This window comes from Bactrocera neohumeralis, unplaced genomic scaffold (genome assembly GCF_024586455.1).
Source record: "Bactrocera neohumeralis isolate Rockhampton unplaced genomic scaffold, APGP_CSIRO_Bneo_wtdbg2-racon-allhic-juicebox.fasta_v2 cluster09, whole genome shotgun sequence".
NCBI classification, from domain to species: Eukaryota; Metazoa; Arthropoda; class Insecta; order Diptera; family Tephritidae; genus Bactrocera; species Bactrocera neohumeralis.
The window spans coordinates 35,319,304-35,338,480 of NW_026089622.1; the positions used below are offsets into that span (position 1 = coordinate 35,319,304).

General features: G+C 37.9%; 1 protein-coding gene across 2 annotated transcripts in view; it reads left to right on the forward strand.

The window, feature by feature from the left end:
• The window catches only part of LOC126764078 (craniofacial development protein 2-like), a 379,198-nt gene that overhangs the window by 235,988 nt on the left and 124,033 nt on the right, over positions 1–19,177 (forward strand). The gene's annotated exons all lie outside the window — the stretch shown is intronic.

Consider the following 19,177-nt stretch of genomic DNA (forward strand, 5'->3'; position numbering starts at 1 on the left):
TATACTCGATTAAGGATTGGACACACTATCATAACACACGCCCACTTACTATCGGGTAAAAGCCCATCCATTTGCCCCCTTTGCGAGGACACCGCTACTATCAAACACTTACTCACGCTCTGTCCGATGCTTTACCCAACACCCCACAACTCTCGCAACATTGATCTCATAAAACTACTAAGTGAACCTTCAGAAAAAAACGTGATGATTGTATATAGATTCTTAAAAACCAACGATTTGTTAAAATATATTTAAGCAAATCACATCTTTACTAACCCTTAGCAATTAGAATTTTTCACCTAGTTATAATTACAAGACGGCTGAAGGCCTCGTAGCCAGTGCTGCGTTTATGTATTTATATAATAAAACTCTTTTTGTTATATGAGTTATTATAAATAAATAAATAAAATATTTAGTTCTGCGGCTCGAACTATTTTGTCCAGAAGCAGGTTGAAGAAGTCGCACGATGGGGAGTCGCCTTGTCTGAAACCTCGTTTGGTATCGAACGGCTCGGAGAGGTCCTTCCCGATCCTGACGGAGCTTTTGGTGTTAGTCAACGTCAGTTTACACAGCCGTATGAGTTTTGCGGGAATACCAAATTCAGAGGTGGTGTGTGTCGATTCTCCTTTCACCGGTCTTTTCCAAGATTTGGCGCATAGGGAATATCTGGTCGGTTCTAGTCGGATTAAGGCCACACTGATAAGGTCCAATCAGTTTGTTGATGGTGGGCTTTATTCTTTCACACAATACGCTCGATTGAACCTTATATGCGATGTTGAGGAGGCTAATCCCACGGTAGTTGGCGCAGATTGTGGGGTCTCCTTTTTTATGGAGTGGGCTTAGCACACTTAAATTCCAATCGTTGGGCATGCTTTCGTCCGACCATATTTTACAAAGAAGCTGATGCATGCTCCTTATCAGTTCTTCGCCGCCGTGTTTGAATAGCTCGGCCGACAATCTATTGGCCCCCGCTGCATTGTTCTTCAGACGGGTAATTGCAATTTGAACTTTTTCATGGTCGAGCAATGGACCGTCTGCTCCATCGTCATCGATTGGGGAATCGGGCTCGGCTTCTCCTGGCGTTGTGCGTTCACTGCCATTCAGCAGGCTGGAAAAGTGTGACCTCCATAATTTAAGTATGCTCTGCGCATCGGTCACTAGATCACCTTTGGAGGGTTGTAGAAGAGTATGCTCCGGTCTTGAAACCTTCAGTTAGCCGTCGCATCGTTTCGTAGAATTTTCGAGCATTACCCCTGTCGACCAAATTATCCAGCTCTTCATACTCACGCATTTCGGTCTCTTTCTTCTTCTGTCTGCAAATGCGTCTCGCTTCCCTCTTCAACTCTCGGTATCTATCCCATCCCGCACGTGTAGTGGTCGATCGTAACGTTGCGAGGTAGGCAGCCTGTTTTCTCTCCGCTGCGACACGGCACTCCTCGTCGTACCAGCTGTTCTTTTGCACTTTCCGAAAACCAATGGTTTCGGTTGCAGCTGTACGTAAGGAGTTTGAAATGCCGTCCCACAGTTCCCTTATCCCGAATTGTTGACGAGTGCTCTCAGAGAGAAGGAGTGCAAGCCGAGTAGAAAATCGTTCGGCTGTCTGTTGTGATTGCAGCTTCTCGACGTTAAACCTTTCTTTTGTTTGTTGATGTGCGCTTTTTGCTGCACAGAGGCGGATGCGAATCTTGGCTGCAAAAAGATAGTGGTCCGAGTTTGCCGCTTTTGAGTTTTGATCTTAGTCACTAAGTAGCAGTAGTATTGGCACCTTACACCAAATGATTTAGCTGGCCCTGGTAAAACAATTTCGGACCGGTGTCATCTTCATCAGGTATAGCACCATCTACGTGAAAAATTTCTTTCAACGTATAAGGGCTTTGGACACTGATACATCGGTCCCATAAGGAATGGGACCATAAAATAGTACGAGATAACTCGTAATTGTAACGCGCTACTTTCAACACCATCGAAGGGCGCACGTTCAGTTTATGTTTATTGTTTAAATTACACAGAACGTTCTTTATTTAGAAAATAATATACATACGTGTCTTACTTGACGTTAAGCTATTATCTTATTAATCTAAATCTAAATTAGAAAAATGAAATATAAAATTATTATTAGAACTTATAAATAATGAATTGTACAAAATAGCATACTTACCTTAATAATACATTTATATTACCTTCTTTTATTACTTACCTTAATTCTATTACAATATTTAACGAAAGATAATTACTTACCCCTTGTATTTACATTACCACTAGCTTAAGCCGTTAGTTTTTAAGATTTAGGCTAACTAATTCCAAGAACGGAATAAATGAAGCATTGTAATTAAACCGTGAAATCGAACGGACGTGTCTTTTTCATTTGTCGGAATCTTTTTCTCGTGACAGGCAATTAGGCTTTTAATTATTCGCGCATTCCCAGTTATATTTTTTCGCATCTCAAAAACGCTTGAGATTTTTCATGGCGCCCGAGCAGGGACTAAGTGCGTGAGCTTAGCATATATTTCATAACTTTCGTTTTCGTTTCTTAACTAATTGCCTGTCAATTCGTTTCGTTTTCGGTCCTTCGTAAAAGTGAAGTGGACATAAATTAAACATAAAAAAAAAAAAAAAACAACACCTAAAACAAATATATATTATAAAGAAATCAAAAAGATACCAAAAGAAAAATACAAATACATACATATAATTGGTACATATACTAAAAGTGGTTAAGTGCAGTGATACCTGAAACACAAAAGAGGAAAAATAATTATAAAACATAAAACACATAACTAAAGTGATAACAAAAAGAAAAAGTTTTGTGAAAAGTATTAAATACTTATATACATACATACACCAAAAAAGGCTAAGTGACAAGCATAATTTACATACATACATCTATATGTAAAGTGGAGTGTGAAAAAATTAGAAAAAATCGGTACTCTACTTACATACATACATATATACGCGTATACGTGACGTGAAGAAGGTGCGGTACAGTGTGTTTCACGTTAATAACACCAAGTGGTTCGAAATAGTCTCGGCTAAAAGAAAAAAAAAAAAAAAAAATATAAAATTAATTATATACATACATTGTGTAAAAGTGCCGTCTGAAAAAAAAAAAAAAAAATTAAATTACAAGTTAACCGTGAAGTGCCGTTAAACACTACCGCAACAAAATTCCGCTTTTTAAGCCGTAAGAGTGAAGGACCGCTATTAAATACTTACCGCTTCCAGTGCCGCTACCAAACCCCGTAAATATATAGTGTCGCCAAGTGTCCAATTTTGCTACGTCAACTCCATCACATCGCTGCCATCAATCGCTGCTGCCATCAGTCGCTGCTGCCATCAGTCGCTGCTATCATCACTCGCCGCTGCCATTATTCGCTGCTGCCATCACATCGCTGCTGCCATCAGTCGCTGCTATCATCACTCGCCGCTGCCATTATTCGCTGCTGCCATCACATCGCTGCCATCAGTCGCTGCTGCCATCAGTCGCTGCTATCATCACTCGCCGCTGCCATTATTCGCTGCTGCCATCAAGCCGCTGCTGCCATCAAGCCGCTGCTGCCATCAATCCGCTGCTGCCGCTGCCGTCGTGGGAATGAGCTGCCGCTGCATCCTGTGCCAAAGGGACGTAAGCGCCGGCAAACAGCCGACGCACCAGGTAACGAGTGCGAATTACTGAAAGCAGTGCAAAAAAAAAAAAGCAAACAACAAAACAAGTGCACTTTCAGTTGTTGGCTCTCCCTTTTCACTTTACATACATACAGAGATTATATTGATTTTATTGTATTGCTTTGTATTTAATATACAACCATACATATATACATACATATATTAATACATGCTCCGACATATACATATATTCAAGTGAATAAGGGATTTTGGGATTTTGCGGTAGCCCTTTATTTTGAAATAAAGGTGAAAAAATTATTAATTGCAAAATTAAATTTTCTCGTTTTTCGCAATTTTTCCGATCCGCGTTTGCAATTATCGGTCGTTTTTTCGCAATTTTTGTCGATTTTCGTTCGGACATTTTCCGATCAAATTACTTTATTGTGCTATTGCTCATTTTGCGCATTTATTGGTTTGGCTTTCGTATACTTGGGAATCGATATTGTTTTTTTTCGTTTTCGTAACCGATTTCAAATATATTTGTTGCCAACTTTTATTGCATATTAGTTTGGCTTTCGTATATTTGAGAATCGATATACATACATATATATATTTTTTCGTTTTCGTTGTCGATTCTTAATATATTTGTTGCCAAACTTTATAGCCTTTTTTTCGGAAATTTATTTTAAACAAGCAAAATGAGCAAGCCAAAGCCAACTCTCGCAAACCTGTCTCCAAGTAAGGAGTTGACGGACTTAAAATCGTTAAGACGCCAAAGAACGGTTGCGAAAAGTAGTATTTTGCGCATTAAAACGGGCCTTCTCGAAAAGACTATGTCTTTAGATCCAATCGAATTGGAATGTCGTCTCGATATATTAAATTCACACAGTGAAAAATTAATGAAGTGCCAATCAAAGATTGAAGAAATTGATGAAGACGACATGGCCCGAGGGGAGTTAGAGGACATCATCGTTGAAACGAAGTCCATAATAAAGTCAATTTTAGCAAAAAATAAAAATTCACTTGCCGAAACATCTTTCGTAGCTTCTCACAGCTCAAGGCTCCCTAAAATGAATTTGCCGAAATTCAAGGGAGAATATTCAGAGTTTAAAAATTTTATGAGTTTGTTTGAGAGCTTGGTTCATAATGATCCAAATATCCCAGATATAGAAAAATTTAACCATTTGGTAAATTGTCTATCTGGAGAGGCTTTGGGAACATTAAAAGCGTTTCAGATGTCGGATGAAAATTATCCGAAGGCGTTGGCAAGTCTCAAAAAAGTTTATGATAATAAATGTCTGATATTTTTCAATACAATATCTAAACTTTTTGAGCTGCCAACAATCCCAAAGCCTTCTGCGCCTTCCTTGCGTTCAATGATAGACGAAGTGTCAGCGGTATATGATTCATTGCTATCGCTGGGCGATGAAAAACAAATAACGAACGCAATAATCATACACATTGTAATGACAAAGGTTGACCCTGCCACCCGATCCAAATGGGAAGAAGCGCTGGACTATGACAAACTGCCACTGTGGAAGGACTGTGAAGCCACTCTAAATCGAAGATACCAGCAACTATCAGCGGAAGGAGCATCCCACTCAAGGACGAAGCCCATCTCAACAAGCAGTACGAGTCATGGGAAGCAACAACAAATGGATAGGACCAAATCGGCGCTAGTTGCAGCAAATACGAGGCAGCCTCTTTGCCAACAATGCAAATCGAGGGATCACCATCTAACTGCCTGCCCTACTTTTAAGGCTCTTCCGGTGCAGCAGAGGTTCGAGTTCGCCAAATCGGTACCCTTATGCATAAATTGCTTGCGTAAGGGGCATACCGTATCCAAATGCAGAGCGGATCGTTGTCGCATGTGCAATCGATCGCATCACTCGCTGTTGCACCAGTATCCAGTGTCCTTCCCCGCTGCACCTCATCCGCAACCATCAACCACACATGCCATGCATACAGCCAGTATGCCGGATCGGGTCATGTTGGCAACAGCAGTAATTCTAGTGAGGACCAGCTGTGGAGATTACCTGCCTGCGAGAGCCTTGCTGGACTCAGGCTCCCAGGTCAACTTTATGACGGAGGACTTGGCACAGAAGTTGCGGATTCGACGTCAGCACAAAACATTAAGCGTGATAGGAATTGGCAATTCCAATACAAAAGTGGGGTCAAAACTAACCGCATTTGTCAAGTCGCGGTTAAATAATTTTGAATTTTCGGCGGAATTCTGGGTAATGCGATGCATTTCGGCAAATCATCCAGACCATAACATCAATGTTAGTGGCTGGAAAATTCCGCACAATATTGAATTGGCGGACCCAGAATTCCACAAATCTAAAAAAGTGGATATCCTATTGGGTGCTGAAACATTTTTCGAGCTTTTAGCTGTTGGCCAAATTAAAAATGGTCCCAACCAACCAACTCTTCAGAAAACCCTTTTAGGATGGATTGTATCTGGCAAATACGCCAGTAATATAAGTTCTCCTCCCAGATTACATAGCACATTATGCCAAGCTGAAGAAGACTTCACGTCAATAGATTCAGTAGTCCAAAAATTTTGGGCTCTAGAAGAATTACCTTCAGAATCAAATGGCATTAAATTCACACCAGAGCAACAAGAGTGTGAAAATTTTTTCGTAAATACAACTCAAGTATTGCCTTCAGGACGGCTTCAAGTAAGAATGCCTTTTAAAGCTGACCGTAAGTTACTCGGTCACTCCTATGAAACCGCAGTTCGGCGGTTTCAGGCCCTGGAGAGAAGGACATTAAAAGATCCAGAACTTCGTAAAATGTATCTGGACTTTATGAATGAATATAGAGCATTGGGTCACATGAGCCCAACGAACAATAAGATCCCGAGTGAGCCACACTACTTCATTCCGCATCAATGCGGTTTAAGGCCCGAGAGCACAACAACCAAATTACGTGTTGTATTTGATGCCTCGAGTCGATCTTCAACTCAAATAGCGTTGAATGAACTTTTGATGGTAGGTCCAACCATCCAAGAAGAGTTATACTCAACTCTTCTTCGTTTTCGCTTACATAAGTATGCACTAACAGCGGACATTACTAAAATGTACCGTCAAATAATTATGCATGAAGAAGACAGAAATTGTCAACTTATTGTGTGGAGAGAGCATCCTTCTGAGCAAATTCAAATTTTTCGTCTTAACACCGTAACATACGGCACTGCGCCTGCTCCATTTCTCGCAACACGGTGTTTGCAAATGCTCAGTGATGCCAATACAATGAAATATCCACTCGGTTCATTGGCCATCAAAAGAGACTTTTATGTTGATGATTTATTAACAGGGTCCGAAAATTTTGAGTCTCTAGATCTTTTGAGAAGTGAGGTAAATAAAATATTAAACTCGGCAGGATTCACCTTAACGAAGTGGTTTTCGAACCATCCTAAATTTTTCGACAGTGATTGCACTGAAAAGTCATTAAGCTTCAATGACAAAAGTTCCACTAAAACGTTAGGAATCCATTGGTTGCCGAAAGAGGATTTGTTTCGCTTTGTTTTAGATGACAATTTTAATGATCTGCGAGCTACTAAAAGAAATATATTGTCAGTTTCTGCTCGCCTTTTTGATCCTCTTGGATTACTAGCCCCACTAGTTACCAAAGCGAAAATCTTATTGCAAGAGCTTTGGATCCAAAAACTAGATTGGGATGAGTCGATTCCATTGCGCCTTGACACTAGCTGGCAGAACTTTAAAGCCAACCTAATGCAGCTCTCATCGATAAGCATTCCTCGTTACGTAAACGTTGAGTCGAGTGCCATCTGCCAAATACATGGCTTCTCCGACGCCTCAATAAGGGCGTACGGATGCTGCATATACATACGAAGCCAATCTGCTAGTGGTATTAAATGCATGCTGCTTACTGCAAAGTCTAGAGTGGCTCCGCTGAAGACCAAATCTCTTCCGCGTCTTGAGCTCTCGGCAGCACATCTTCTTTCGAAATTATGGTCAAGAGTAGCGCCTATGTTGAGTCGACATTTCGAAAATATTACATTTTGGACAGACTCTGAAATCGTTTTACATTGGATTAAAACACATCCATCTTCATTACAAACCTTCGTCGCAAACAGAGTGTCCGAAATTCAAGAGTTGACTGACAAAGTACATTGGCGACATGTGCCAACGAAACAAAATCCTGCGGATCAAGTGTCTCGGGGTTGTAACGTGGACGAATTGAATAATTCGATATGGTTTGGCGGTCCACAGTTCCTCCTAGAAGACCCTGCATTATGGCCAATTAATAACCACTTCCAGCTCTCACCAGAAGACGAAGCATTAGAGAAGAAGAAAAATACGTTTACACTAATTTCAACTACTGAGAAAAATTCAATATTGGACCTTATTGAAAAATTTTCTTCTCATAAAAAATTGCTTCGTGTGGTCGCATACATATTACGATGGATAAGACGACCACCAAAATCCTCCATGGGACAGGATCTGACTTCAGAAGAGCTAAACTTGAGTTTTCTAAAAATTGCACAAGTGGTCCAACGTTCAGAATTTTCGGATGTTATTCAAAAATTGCATAAAGGTACCACCCTACCCGCAAACTTGCAAAAACTCAACCCGTTTTTGCATGAGTACTCGGATGCGTCGCTGTCATTCGAATTAATCCGAGTAGGAGGTCGCCTATTAAATGCACCTCTCCCATACGATGCCAAATTTCCGCTTTTATTAAATAAAAGTTCGCACTTCGTTATAACGTATTTACGGTTCCTGCATATTCGAAATCACCACGCTGGGGCTAAAGCGTTGGTTGCGCTTCTTCGAGAACGCATATGGCTAATTAATGCCCGAGAAGCTTGCAGTAGAACCGTAAGAAACTGTATACATTGTTTTCATTACAAGCCGAAGTTGCAAAACCAAATAATGGGAAATTTGCCAGTCGAAAGACTTCGAGCACTACGGCCCTTTCTTATATGTGGCGTAGATTTTTGTGGTCCGATATACACAACTTTAAAAATACGCGGTCGACCACCCGTAAAAACATATATTGCAGTTTTCGTTTGCTTTACTTCCAAAGCAGTTCATTTAGAATTAGTTTCAGACCTGTCAACTAATTCATTTATTTTCGCCCTAAAAAGGTTCATTGGTCGCCGAGGAATGCCCCAGAAGATGTTCAGCGACAACGCAACCAACTTCGTCGGCGCCGATCGCAAGCTGCGCGAGCTGAAAGAGGCGTTTCTGGCCCAGGCAACGGAATTGAAGGAATTCGCCGCAGACGAAGGGTTCAGCTTCACCTTTATACCACCGCGGGCGCCGCACTTCGGCGGATTATGGGAGGCCGCGGTGAAGTCCGCCAAACATCTAATCGTTCGCGCAATCGGCAACGTGCTCCTCACGGTAGAGGAGCTATCAACATTGCTGGCCGAAGTGGAAGCAATCCTCAATTCTCGGCCCCTAACACCTCTGAACCAGGACCCCAACGACGGCGAAGCGTTAACTCCGGCGCATCTCTTAATAGGGTGCTCCCTGCGATCACTCCCACCAGCACAGGTAGCAATGGACCCAATTCATTGCTGCGAGAGATGGCAACTTGTTTGCTGTCTCAAGCAACAGTTTTGGCGACAGTGGTCCAAAACATACCTGACGGGTCTTCAGGAGCGCACCAAATGGTTACACCCGAAACGGAATCTGCAGCCCGGCGACCTCGTCCTCGTACACGAAGACAACACACCACCGCAGCAGTGGGTACTAGGGCGCGTCGTCGCAACCGCCGAAGGGCAAGACGGCAAGGTGCGAGTCGCAGACGTGGCGACTAAGGCGGGCACAATTAAGCGTCCTATCCACAAGCTGGCCTTGCTTCCACTGGAAATTGAAGGAATCTGATCCTGTCAAGGTGGCCGGTGTTGCGCCAAGCGACATCCTTTGTAAATCTAAATCTAAATTAGAAAAATGAAATATAAAATTATTATTAGAACTTATAAATAATGAATTGTACAAAATAGCATACTTACCTTAATAATACATTTATATTACCTTCTTTTATTACTTACCTTAATTCTATTACAATATTTAACGAAAGATAATTACTTACCCCTTGTATTTACATTACCACTAGCTTAAGCCGTTAGTTTTTAAGATTTAGGCTAACTAATTCCAAGAACGGAATAAAATGAAGCATTGTAATTAAACCGTGAAATCGAACGGACGTGTCTTTTTCATTTGTCGGAATCTTTTTCTCGTGACAGGCAATTAGGCTTTTAATTATTCGCGCATTCCCAGTTATATTTTTTCGCATCTCAAAAACGCTTGAGATTTTTCAGCCTCTCTATTTTAAAGTCAATACAATTCATAAATACCATAATTATATATCAAATCATAAGCATATGTTTAAAATTCATGTAGGAACTTTTATTACTTCTAAACAAGAAATAAATAAGTAAAACAATAACAACACAGAGCTAACGCGGGAGAACACTAATTTTCGTATGCATGCATACGTAGTATATGGGTTATACTGATTGTTCCTCCTTAACCAAGGCAGTTTTTTTTAAGGACAAACCGGTCAGATATTTTTAATATCACAACAGAAAATTGCATTGACATTTTCGTCGTCAAGGCATCCCTGCTACTTTGCTAGACTCTGGGCGAAGGATGCAAACGTATTCATATCAAATCAAACACTAAGCTGTGCAATGTTTAAATCAAAGCGATGAAGTATTTGTGTACAGGTTCAAACTTGTCCTTCCTCGAAAATAATACAATTGCTGGTAATGTTTGAAAAGAACCGAAATAAGCAGTGCAATGGATCACAATTGGCTTAGGAATGCATATTATACCACGTGCATCTCAAAGGACTGATGCCATAACCTTGCCAGGATATCGTATCGAAAAGGACAAAAAAGGATATTATAATATTACACCTTAGTGCACCAATGGTGCTTGGCTAGACCCCATATATTTTGTATGAAAATATATGAACTTTGGTACGTTTCTATCACTTCGCACGGTTGATTTATCTGTTTTCATGTTCGTTATATGTCCAAATTGGTTTGTATGTTTATCTAGGTCAAATACTTTAGCTGCTAGAGCGTTTTAAAGGTTAAGAAAAATGTAATTTTTCTCAAAATGTTACATTTTCTGTGAATGCTATTGCCACGCCCCAGGTAGGGATAGAGGGGAGGTTGAGGGCTTTCCTGAAAGCCCCAGGGGTGAACTAACTCGCAAAAGGGTTTTGGTCCCCCCGGCCCCATACCCCCCAACTGTAGTGAAACAAAAAGGGGAGATGGTGAAAACACATTTTCGCCTATTGTCACGCTCTTTAAATTACCTAACCGGTGCAATTTATTTGACCCACCTAGGTCAAATACTTTAGCCGCTAGAGCGTTTTAAAAGGTTAAGAAAAAAATGTAATTTTTCTCAAAATTTTACATTTTTTGTGAACGCTATTGCCACGCCAAGCGTGAACAAGGCAGTCAATTTGATTTTAACCAAATCGAGAGTACATATATGAGCGTAAATACAACACGTATTTCCATACAAATGTATGTAAACACCACTTGGCCTAGCCAAGCACCATTGGTCTCGACTAAGTGTATCAGACCGTTAGTCTCGACCAGGGTTAAATAAATTTTATCTGAAAGTTTGTAACAAATGAGTAGTTTTACATTTAATATTATGAATGAGATAAATAAAGTGGATCATGCAATTTTTTATCATTTTTATACCCCCGTAACATGTTGCAACAAAGAGTTTTTTTCACCTAAACGTATTGATTGTATCACCTAAAACGAGTTATAAAGTTATATACTATATATACTTGTATATTAATGATCAGGATAGCGAAAAAAATTTAATTCCGAGTGATTGTCTGTTTGTCCGTCCCTCCGTTTTTCCACCCGTGCAAGCGATAATTTCAGTAGAAATAAGGAAATTGTGATGAAACTTGCTACATACACCCAAAGGAGTTTGGTATTGCAGAAAGACGTAATCGGACCACTGTCTCGCCCGTAAAACGTCCTCGCCATAAATTTTTAAGAGACGTGGTCACTCCTCTAAGTGGTTTAACGTATATATCTACCAAGCCGCTGCAGCTAAATCAATCAAACGTACAGAGAAATCCCTTTAGCACTTATTCATACACTGTAAAAATGGTTGAAATGAAAGCCACAAAGCAATTAAATTTAACAACCGAGTCGTTAAGGAAATGCTTTTAAGGAACAAACTAATTTCAACCAAAATTGGTTGTGAAGAATGACCAAAATGGAGGACAACCACACCTAATTCCCATATAACGAAGGTTATAGTGCCCTAGTGGAATTTCATCCTACGCCCAAACAATGTCGAAATCGGACTTACACCAAATATGTGCATCCCAATGCATGTATCTGTTTTGTTTTACCAAATATATCGGTCAGTCTGTAAGGTATCTGGTATCGAATTTCTGGGAGAATATATCTCTGGTGACAGTATTATTTGTTTAATATGAGGTTTTTAGGCTTAAATGTTGTTATGCTTGTGTTGGATACTGAAACAATTGGTATTTGTGGAAGGCTACAGCAGCCAGTCTATTTGTAAACGCAAATAACAACCTTAAAATTTTTGATAAAAATAATAAAATGAAATGTAAACAAATTAAAAACCGATGACGTTTATTGTGATTAAAAACGATTCTTTTTAGTAGAATTCAATTCATTTGAACATTCCTCCTGTAATTACTACATTTAGGTGCGTTATTCTTGATAAAAAATTAATTTATAAACAACACGTTTCGTATATTATTAATAAAATAGAATAAATGCTTTACTTAAGACCATTGTCCTCTCATTAATCATAATTCTGGTCTACTACTTACAATGAACAGCTCATTTTTAAAGTAAATTTTTCTAGCCATAATTTTCTATTCAGCGCCAGTCTGGGCCAAATTGCAAATAGTCACTTAAGAAAATTGAAAGTGATGCAAAACAAACTTTTAAAAATGATATTGAACCTCCCCTGGCACCACTATAGTTATCTTTAAATATATAGTATGTATGCATTTTTAATTTTAATTATTTTTTCTCTCCACATGGGTTTTATTCCTCAATTTGCCATTTAATTATATATTGTTATAATTAAGTTTATATCATAATTATCATTGTTATAACTACGTAGATAAGACAATTATGTCTACACTCATATTTTAACTTTTAGTCCACACCCCTTTTGTATACTTTAAATTATCAATATTTTTACTAACTATTAGTCGTAAGAACGCCGCGTTTAAACACAAATATTGCAATTATAAATATTGTATTTATTGCGTTTCTTTGTACAATGTAAAATGTGCTTCAATATTTTAGACCAACTTTTTAGAAACAACAATAACATCTTTTCATACTAAACGGAAAATAATATAAGAAAATAAATAAATATAATACCAAAATGCAGGCTATTAAATAAATATTAATGTCATTTCTCTTTTCGTACTTTTCTAATCCAAATCGATAATTTATGCTATCTAACTCGTCTGCGAGAGTATTAACAAGAAATATTTATACTTCGTATGTTTTTAACTTTGTAAATCCAAATGCTTTCTTAGTAGCTATTTGGCGCGAGATACCAACTGCAGGAAAATTCTTCTCCACATGATTTTTCTAAGGGATCGAGAGAGGACTTTACTTTCAATTGCCTACTCAGTCCGAAGCAGCACCTGTTAGCAAGAGTTATTCTGCGTTGGATTTCAAGGCTGATATTGTTGTTGGTGTTGATGCTGGTTCCAAGATAGACGAAATTATCTACGACTTCAAACTGCTTTATGATTGTCAACAGTGACGTGCGAGCCAAGTCGCAAATGCAATCTGCAGTTTGGAAAAAGCAGAACGAACGGCGTACGCCAGCAGCTATACACTCTGATATAGGATTGTACCTTCTCTATTTAACTCTGAAGCTCGTATTATTTTCTCCAGTAATAGATTGAAGAAGTCACACCATAGGGAGTCGCCTTGTCTGAAACCTCGTTTAGTACCGAACAGCTCGGAACCTCACCTTTTTGTGTGGCTCACTGCTGTATCTTTGCGGGGTTCCTGAGTTTAGACATAGGGCCATAAAAGCAGTTCCTTTCGTGTTTCATCTTTTGGTGTTTCAAGATTTGGCGCATGTTGAAAATCTGGTTGGTAATCAAGAAACACTGACAAGGAGCAATCAGTTTATTGACGGTGGATTTCAGTCTGTCACACACTACGCTCCATAAGACCTCATATGAGATATTAAGGAGGTTTATCCCACGGTCATTGTTCCCTTTTTGAGAATTATAGCACACTTAGATTCAAATCGTTGAGCATGTGTTCATCCGACCATATCTTGCGAAGAAGCTGATGCATGCACCTTGTCAGTTGTTCGGCGTCGTATTTAAATAGCTCGGCCGGTAATTGCTGTTCGAAGCTTATCATAGTCGAACAACGAAACATCTATTCCATCGTCACCGATTGAGGAATAAAAATTCGCCATTTCCAGATGTTCCACTTTCACTGCCGTTCAGCAGGAGAAGCATTCCTTCCATAACTTCAATATGCTGTGAACATCAGCCTCTAGATCATCTCTTTGTGTACTACAAGGGTATGCTCCGGTCTTGAAACCCTTTGTTAGTCGCCAGACCTTTTCGTCGACCCGCATACTCACGCATTTCGGTTTTTTTTTTGTCTGCATATACCTGTTGTGGTCGATCGTTACATTGCGAGGTTGGCTGTCTGCTTTCTCTCCACTGCGACATGACAGTCCTGATCGTACCAGCTGCTCTTTCGGTTGCATGAGGACCTTGAATTCCCTTATACCGAGTTGCTGATGAGTGTTCTCAGAGAGCAGAAGTTCAAGTCGAGTTGAAACCCGTTTAGCTGTCGATTGTGATTGTATCTTCTCGACGTTATACCTTCCCTGAGTTTGTGGACGGAACAGAGAGAGCGCGTATCTTCGCTACAACAAGGGCAATCACCTAGCATAAAATCACCAATGCAAACCGCGCAGTGTTGTAAGTATTTTTTGCATTTCCCAAAAAGCCGTTAATTTAAATTTTATAAAGCAAATAAACATTCTTTTAATAATAGTGGGTATGAAATCAATAACAAGAAATTTCTAGTATTTGCACATAAAACAGTAAAAACCCCCACTGTGCATAAATACTTTGTACACGGACCGAAGATTATTGACAATGCTATTTTGCTTATTGGCCAACTATTGGAGGAAGAAAAAGAAGCTCGTAATAAAGATTTTAGAAGATATCGTGAATTTCATTCAAGAAAGTGCGACTTCGAAGTCGCAGATAATTTCCTCTATCTTGGAACCAGTATTAATACCCACAATATTGTTAGCCTCGAAATTCAACGCAGAATAACTCTTGCTAACAGGTGAGGTGAGTTTTCGAGAGAAAGGTTCTGTAGAAGATTTATGGCCCTTTGGGCATTGGCAACGGCGAATACCGCAGTCGATGAAACGATGAGCTGTACGAGTTATACGACGACATTAACATAGTTCAGCGAATTAAGAGACAGCGACAACGATGGCTAGGCCATGTTGTACATATGGGAAGCAGAAGAAGAGGAAGACCTCCACTCGGTTGAAAATATCAGTTGGAGAAGGACCTGGCTACACGAGATATCTCGAATTGGCGCCACCTTGCGAAAAGAAGACGACTGACGCGCTGTTGTTAACTCGTCGTAAGTGATGTCTACGCCAATAAAGACGCGTAGCTCGCCTTCCCTTTGTTGTTGTGATAAATCTGCAGTGCTCGACATGTCGGATTTTTCTTTATGTTATTTTTAGTGTTGTTTTTTTAATAATTTTTAACTTGACGAAATACTTCCTAATTGACGTATCTGTCTTTTTCTTTCCCGTATTTGTAATAATACCAACGCTTAAGATTTGTTCGAAGGACCAAATATTTGGTTTCTAAAACCAAATGATGACGAACTACACAATTTTATCTTACTTTAGGAGGGAGACTAAGTTGATAGACACGTCATCTGGTGTGAAATGTTTCATATTATATTACATATATAATATTCTTTAAAAAAATCTAAATGTATTGCTGCACCCCGACTAAGTGGAGCCTTTTGGTACAAATATGTTCATTTTTGAACACTTGGTCTTATTTTTGCTTTTGTTTTCTTTATAATTACTATCATTTTCAAATATAATAATGTTGCCAGTACATTAGAATGCAAAGAACTTTTTTATGTATCTTATGACTAACGCCATCTTAATAGTGGAAATAGCAATATCGTAAAACAGCTGCAGAGAACGTTTATCATAGGGAAGGTTCACGGCGTGGAGAACGTAAAAATATTTTTGGCTAACTCGGTCGAGATGAGGGAGTTTCACCACTGCCGGCTCGGCAGGAGAAATTTTAACAGTTGCGCTTGAACAGAGTTGAGCATTGAATAAAAATTGTGCTCAGAATTGTATATTGCTGTTACAGACGTATGTTAGCTCTTTTGCTTATATTTTTATACGTTTATATGCAAACATGTGTATTCATATGAATTCTTTTTGTGCATATTTATAAATACAGGTGCAATTGAATACATTTGAATTAATTAACTTTTCCAAACCAATATTCATAGTTAATGTGAAAATAAGGCCTATTTTTTAATTATTTCTTGTATTTGATATATTCATGCTTATGTGTATACGTCTGACATAAAGTACATTAATGCAGGAGTACCACAGGGAAGCGTTCTTCGCCCTGTACTATACACCATCTTTACAACTGACATTCCAGAAACTGAAAATGTATTAATTGCTACTTATGCTGATGACACTGCTCTATTGTCGTCAAGCCAGTCGCCAATTGAAGCAACTAATTTAGTGCAAAAAGAATTGAACAAGATACAGACTTGGTTAGATTGCTGGAAAATGAAAGCAAACATGAGTAAATCCGTACACGTTTTATTTACATTAAGGCGAAGCGACTGCCCTCCTTTGCTTTTAAACGATTAACTTGGAAACAGCATATACTAGCCAAAAATAAACAATTAAAAATAAAGACCAAACAACTTTATTGGCTACTTGGGCATACATCGCAGTTATATCTTGAAAATAAATTACTATTATATAAATCTATACTAAAACCTATATGGACATACGGTGTGCAACTTTGGGGCACTGCTTGTAATTCAAATATTGAAATTCTACAAAGATACCAATCGAAAACTCTAAGACGCGCCTTAGTTCATAACAAATAAAGTCATTCATTCAGATCTGAATATACCTTTTGTTAAAGATGAAATTAAAAGATTTAGTTCAGCATATTTGCACAGGATAAGTTATCATGACAATCCTTTGGCAGTCATGTTATTAGATGATAGTAATGAAACTATTACACTTAAAAGACAACATGTTCTAGATCTCCCATTTAGGAATTAAGTAAACGTTTAATTATATATGTTACTACGATATTAAATGTATAATTAAAATTTTTATATAAACATTTGTATTTAGAACATATTGTTATATTGTATATTATTTTTGATCTCATGGGAGACCAAAAATATAAGTAAAATTATGGTTTTGTTATCAAATTTGCTTATTATTTACTAAAATAGATTGCAAATAAAATGTATTTAACAAAAAAAAAAAAAAAAAAACATGTGTGTACTTCATTATATGTATGTATATAACAAACTATCATAATATATTAAAAAAGGTGCGTGGAGTCCCTACGCGCGGATGAAGTTATATTTCTTAGTGATATTCCAAGAAATGCATATCATTTTGTATGAAAGAAAACTAGAAAACTTAAATTCACATTTTATAAATTTATTATGCACATAAAATGAAGAATAAAGCAAAGTCTAAACGAAGGAACTTTGACTAGAAAAGTAGTTCTGTCTCTTCGTTGCGGAAGAGAATATGCAGCGTAATCATCTCTTTTTTGTAATCCATCAACACGCGTTGAACGCCCAGCAGTTATCGGTGAATTGACGACCGTCAGTAGTTATAAATGCTCCCGCAGAGATTGATGGAACAGCAAACGTTGAATCTTTTTTTACGCGCTCTCTGATATTCCGCAGCTGTTTTCTTCTTCTTTGTTTGACTGCTAGCTATCATTTCCAATTTCTCCTTTTCCCCGCTCTGCTTTCTTTCGTGCTCGGTTTTCACGATAATATTGTGCTGTTTTCCCCTCCTCTTGAAACACCGGCTACACTGTCTTTTTCCGCTGTAAAATCAATTTAAAATCAAAACATTAAAATTTTTGCCAATCCAATTGATATTAGTTTCAAGGCACAAGTTTAATACACAAGGTGCATCTATTACGGACAATTGAAATATTCAAGAGAAACTTACCATCAAATAACCTGGAATCCGCTGTGTTATGCGTATTATCACTGTCATTTATTTTATCAACATTGATCGGAGGTCCAGCCAATTTGGCTGCCATATTGTCTTGTGAAGATCAGGTAGGTCGGAATTCGCCTCGCAATTTTAACATTTTTTACAATTCTCTCACATATTCTAACCGAAAATATGAAGAGACAGAAATATATGTATTTATAAAATGATTTCTTTGATATTCCATAGGATGGAAATATGTATGTAGAACTCTTTTATTTTTGATTTATTATTTTTCAAATTATTTAATGCTAATTTGATCTTATTTTATAATAACTCATTTTAAATATATAAAAGATTTACCTAAACATTATGATGATATTTTCACGATTCATATCAATGTACGAATGTAAGCAATTTCGTTTTGCCGTCGGCATTTCAATTTCTCATGCTTCAATTTTTGCTTTCAACCAAGAAATCGCTTGTATGTATGTATGTGCAATATATGCCTTTGCGTTTTGTCGTCGGCATTTCCATATTGACATGCAAAAGTAATTATGTATTTCATTGTTTCGTTTTGGCCCAATTTTGTATATTAAGACAAGTGTCAAAATCAAATATATCATATATTCATATGTAAACATGTTTTAAACTTTACATAAAATTGAAGTGTCAATAATTGCGCCAATTTTCATAAAGTTGGAAATTTTGCAGGAATCTATATTATATATTCATATGTACACATGTTTTAAACTTTACATAAAATTGAAGTGTCAATAATTGCGCCAATTTTCATAAAGTTGGAAATTTTGCGCGAATAAGACGTGTGCGGGTTAAGTCGTGAATTTTACTTATATTAATTAATTTGAAAGTGCCGAAAAATGCGAAACGAAATTTCAATAAATTTAAGTAAATTTAAATGTATTTTCATTTATATTTAATTGTCAATAAATTTTTTAAAAATTATTTGCCCTAGTTGTCCATTTTTTATTTTCTCACACATTTCAGCCGATTTTTGTATAGAAATTTGACCGACGCAGAAGCAAAATGCGAAACAATCATACTTACATATATTATGTCGTTTGCACATTTGTCTGTATGTTTGCGAAAGCAAATGTTCTACAAAAGCATATTTCTATACTTAAACAAAATTATTAGAACCATCGTGTGCGCGTTCAGAAATTGAAATCATATTTTCATCACTTATCAATATACTTATTACATGTGCGCGCATTGACTTGCATGTTCATACATTCATATATACTTATATGTACATATATTTGCATACATTGCCA